This window comes from Cebus imitator, unplaced genomic scaffold (assembly GCF_001604975.1).
Source record: "Cebus imitator isolate Cc_AM_T3 unplaced genomic scaffold, Cebus_imitator-1.0 Scaffold590, whole genome shotgun sequence".
NCBI classification, from domain to species: Eukaryota; Metazoa; Chordata; class Mammalia; order Primates; family Cebidae; genus Cebus; species Cebus imitator.
The window spans coordinates 154,189-159,423 of record NW_016107905.1 but is presented as its reverse complement, the minus strand read 5'-3'; positions in this window follow the sequence as shown (position 1 = coordinate 159,423).

Genomic DNA, 5,235 nt, shown 5'->3' with positions numbered 1-5,235 from the left:
AGAGTAGATTTAATCAAGAAATATCTGCACAAATTTCCCATCCCCCCAATGATAGAGGCCTTAACAATACTTGCCAACTGGAATTTCAATTGTTGTGGACCAGTGATTGTTACATATCACAGAGTTTTTCTTTTCCAAATGGATTTTTTTTTTAGTTACACTGTATTTGTTTTGTCATTGTATACTGGGTGCTTGCAATGAATTCAGTTTGTCTTTTTGGCCCAACAGGCTTATATCAAGAGTAACCAGGCCAAGCATGGTGTCTCACACCTATAATCTCAACACTTGGGAAACCAAGGTGGGAAAATCGCTTGTGCCTAGGAGTTTGAGACCAGCCTGGACAACATAGCAAGACCCCATCTCTAAAAAAATAAATGAATTAGCCAGATGCAGTGGCTCATGCATGTAGTCCCACCTACTTAGGAGGCTGAGGCAGGAGGATCTAGGCTGCTGTGAGTCATGACCATGCCACTGCACTCCAGCCTGAGTGACAAAGTGAGATCTTGTCTCAAAAAAACAAACACAAACCACATCAAGACGATGTAGAGACTGCTATGCATCCGCTCTACTCCAAAATGTACAGGAAACCTAACTCTGAGCTAAACTTTCTATCTAGATGGGACTTTTGGGTTGTCTTTTTCGAGATAAGTATTCTGCATGGGAGGAGGTGACTCAAACCTTTGGTGAGCAGAATGGCATCTTCTGTGGTAAACATTACATCTCTTCATCAATATTCCAGGTTTTCTTCTCCTTCCACTCACACAAGAAGATTGGACTTCCCTGCTCCCATGAATTTGGATGTGATCATGGAACTTTTGTTCAATGAAATTTGAGCAGAGTGACCCAAGTCTCTTCTAGAAAGACACACTTAGGTGCCGCTGCAAACTGTCTGCTCCCTCTTTCTGCCACTAAAACTGGTGATGCTCCCACCATCATGGTGGGACCCTCCATCTACCTGCATATTGTAGAGGAAGAATGGGAACCTGTATTGGTCTAAGCCACAGAGAATTTGAAATTGTGCATAATATAGCCTATCCTAATAAATACTGGTATACAAGTTAAAATATATAGGGAAGTAACTTAAAAGAATGTAGAAAAAAAATTCCAAACTCTTAGGGAAGAAATTTAAAAAATTAAAAAGCAATCAAGAAGGCATAATAGAAGACAATGAATGCAGGGAACAATAGATATAGAACAGCAAATAATATGGTAGAAATAAATTTAAATATATTATTCTGACTTCATAAGGTCAGAATCATAAGTCACCTACAAATATCAGTGACTTATGGAATCCAAGGTTTATTTCTCACATCACACAGAAGTCTTCAGTTAGCTTTAGCTATTCAATCTGGGACACAATAAAGGAACAGCCATAGTGTGGAATACTGCAGGGATTGTGGCAGAGAACAACTCAGCTTTTGAATGTTGATTATAAAGCCTCTACTCAGGCTTGGTGCAGTGGCTCACGCCTGTAATCCCAGCACTCTGGGAGTCTGGGGCGTGTGGATCACCTGAGGTCAGGAGTTTGAGACTAGCCTGGTCAACATGATGAAATGCTGTCTCTACTAAAAATACAAAAATTAGCTAGGCGTGGTGGTGGGCGCCTATAATCCCAGCTACTTGGGAGGTTGAGGCAGAAGAATCCCTTGAACCTGGGGGGCAGAGGTTGCAGTGAGCCAAGATCACACCACTTCACTCCAGCCTGAACAACAGAGTGAGACTCCATCTCAAAACAAAACAAAACAAAAGAAAAAAACAAAGCCCTACTCAGAAGTGGCACATTTACCTCTACTCAGTTTTAATTGGTAAAAAAAAAAAAAACCCACATGGCCAAGCCTATTAATGGGTTTACATGTTAATGGAGCTGGAAATTTATACTTCAGCAGGGATATACCTGGAAGAGGCAGTCCTTGCTAGGATGGTTCAGTGAATATTTTGATAATATAAATTTGTGACATACCAAATATAAAATGAATCTTAATCGACAGAAATTGCTTAAACTCTCCAATTAGAAGTCAAAGATTGTCAAACTGGATTAACAATAATACAGCTCTATGCTCTTTCTTTTTTTTTTTGGAGACTGAGTCTTGCTCTGTCACCAGGCTGGAATGCAGTGGCGCAATCTCAGCTCACTGCAACGTCCACCTCCTGGGTTCAAGCGATTCTTCTGCCTCAGCCTCCCGAGTAGCAGGGACCACAGGCGTGTGCCACCACGCCTGGCTAATTTTTTTGTATTTTTAGTAGAGATGGGATTTCACTGTATTGGCCAGGATGGTCTCGATCTCTTGACCTTGTGATCCGCCCGCCTTGGCCTCCCAAGGTGCTGGTATTACAGGTGTGAGCCACCGCGCCTAGCCAACTCTATGGTCTTTCTAAGAGCCTCACCTGTAAACCTATAATATAGGGACATTGGAAGCATGAAAGTCAAAGGATGGAAAAATAGACTAGAAAAACACTAAACAAAGAAATCTGGTGTAGCTGTACTAATATCAGACAAAATAGACTTTAAAGCAAAAAGCACTTCTAGAGAGATAGACAGTCACTACATAATGATAAAGCTTTGATACATTAGGAAAACATAACAATTCTAAACTTCTGTGCATTTAATAACAGTTCAAAATATAGGGACAAACTCACCATCACAGAGGAAGATTTTAACTAATTCCTCATAAGAAATCAAAGAGACAAAAAAAGAATGTGAAGAATCTAAGCAACACAATTAACAAGTTTAATGAAAAGAATATATATAGAAAACTGCATTCAACAGCTGCAGAATATACATTCTTTCCCAGCACAAAATATTTATGGCAATGCATGAAACACATCTCAATAAATTTTTAAAACTTAGTATCATACAAAATACTTATCTAACAGCCATAAAATAAGTTTAAAAATCAGTAACAAAAAGACAAGTAGAAATACCCCTCATGGGTGTTTGGAAATTTTTTAAAGTATTTGTGGGCCAAAAAAAATCATAATGGAAATTAATTCTTAGAACTGAATGATAAAGAGTGCTGCTAAAGTCTCCCTTTGAGCAAAATGGATCATTATTAGACATTCTCAAATAGGCAAAAAGGCTCAGAATGATGAACTAAGAATTCCAATTTTAGATACTAGGGGGAAATTACCAAATGAACTTTACAAAAGCAGGACAGAGATAATCAAGTATTTTATTAAGAAAGAAATTGCATGATTGCACGAGAAATCTGCGGGGGAATGAGGAAAACAGAAGAGGTAAAGGGAAGCAAGTCTATTATTTTCAGCTATAGCATCATCCTGAAATGTCCAGGAGCTCATTCCTACCTGGTGGCCAGGGAGTGAGGCTTTTTTGTACCTCCGTATGGGGCATCAGGCAGTCATTGTTCACAGGCTGTTACAGAGATGAGTGCATAACTTCCAGACACCTCTTAGTGATGTTGCTTCAATCCGCCAAGGGCAATCCTCCTGAGACTGTTGCAGGTGTGAGCTGTTAGCAACAGAACCTGCAGCAGCTGGAGAATGGCCACACTGAACCAATGGAAGGAAGCCCAGGGGATCTGGACAGAACACCAACGTTGTCTGCTACGCTTCATTCCTTGTATTACTCAGGTCCATTTCCCTCACACATGAGGTTCCTTTCATGCTTTTACTTCTCCAGGATTCTGGCTGATTACAATTTCTAGGAAAACTTAAAAGAAAAAGTTAGTAGGGGGTTGGATTATGATCCCAGAAGATACAATCCTGAATGCCATAATCCTGAACACTGAAATCCTGAAAGATCAAAATCCCTAATGTCGAAGTCCCTAAAGTCTAAAATCCTGAAAATCACAAACACAGGACAGTTGCATATATGTTAAACAAAACCAAATAATGACATACTATTGTCTTTATTTGGAAATTAAGACTTAAGGATATGCATATGGGCGCCAAACTGGCAAGGATTGGACTGGTGGTGGACTTAATTTTAGGTGTCAGCTTGACTGGATTAAGGAATATCTAGAAACCTGGTAAAGCATTATTTTGGGTGTGTCTGTGAGAATGTTTCCAAAGGAGATAGAGTGCAAGCCTGAATGGATCAGGTGGGGAGTTGTTGGTGAACATCATCCAATAGGTGGGGGGCCCAAAGAAAACAATTACTGAAGGCAAATTGGGCTCTCCCTGAGAGCTGGGACAGACTTTTCATCTGCTGCCTTGGACATCAGAACTCTAAGCTTGCCAGCCTTTGAGCTCCAGGACTTACACCAGCAGCCCACAGGGTCCTGAGGTCTTCAGCCTCTGATCAAGAGTTACACTATGGGCTTGTCTGGTTCTGCAGCCTTTGGACTTGGACTCAGCCATAACACCTGCACCCCAAGGTCTCCATAGAATTCCTCAGCCACCATAATTGCATGAGCCAGTTCCCCTAATAAATCACCTCTCATATATCTACATCCAGATCCTATTGGTTCTATTTAGAGAACCCTGACTAATATAGATTTGGGTATTGGAAGCTGAGCATCATTTCTTCTTACTGTATTTCTTACAACACAATGGAAGAGATCTGTGAAATTGTTCCCTTGAAGAAAGGCTGTGATAAGTTAAGCGTATGAGGCTACTTAATGTTGAAAGATACAAATTGAAAAGCTAATTCTAATTGGTGCTATGAAAGCAGAAAATTGCTTAATTGCAACCACTGAGCAATAACCAGACTTTCAAATAGACAGCATAGACTTAGAAAATTTGTAGACCACAACCTCTCTCCAAATAACAAGTGCAGTATTTCAAAGATCATAGAACGAGTGAAATCCAAGTGTAAAATACAAGAAATCTTCCTTGTCAAATGATTCAATTGTGTACAACTTCCAGTCCTTCACACATAGTATTACACTTCCCTTCAAAAAATAACGTTTGTCAGAGAATAAAAAGAATTAAACAACCTCAATAGCCTTCTGAACCAAAGACATTTACTAACACTGAGGTTCCTCCATATTTTACAAAATACATGAAATGGTGAACTATTCCTGATTAGGGATTTGACAGTTGAAGGGGACAGACTTCCTATATTTATCACTAAATCTAACATAGAAAAACTAGCACATGCTTTACTTTGGCTAGTGGAAGTTACTTCAAAACTGTCCCCATTGTTTTTTGTCAGCTAGATATAATTCATGACCCTGTTGGATCAGAAAATACTAAGTCTTATCCACCTGCTTATATATTAATGACTGGAAAAGTGAAGTAAATACTTATTTAAAGATTTGGTGGACTTTGCAGAAG